The sequence below is a fragment of the Pediculus humanus genome, genomic scaffold, assembly GCF_000006295.1.
Source record: "Pediculus humanus corporis 1103172108318 genomic scaffold, whole genome shotgun sequence".
NCBI lineage: Eukaryota > Metazoa > Arthropoda > Insecta > Psocodea > Pediculidae > Pediculus > Pediculus humanus.
The window spans coordinates 162,222-162,527 of NW_002987887.1; positions in this window are offsets into that span (position 1 = coordinate 162,222).

Below are 306 nucleotides of genomic sequence, written 5' to 3' on the forward strand. Positions count from 1 at the left end.
CGTTTGAATTACTGATGGGAAAAAAAAAAATTTAATATCGAGTCGTATTAATAAAGTTAATTATCGTGATTTTGCCATATTGACATATATAGTATTCCATGGGGGGGAGACAGAAAAAAAAAAAAAAATTTGATATACGAGTTTAATTTTCACTGTCGACTCCAAACTCCCCAACACGCACGCACGCACGCACCCACACCCACACGCACACGCACACGAAACGCATGTTAAAATATTTATCATCTCTCTCTCTCAATCAAGTTTTTGTTACGTTCGACAATGGTTCATACGAAAGTGAGATTTTTT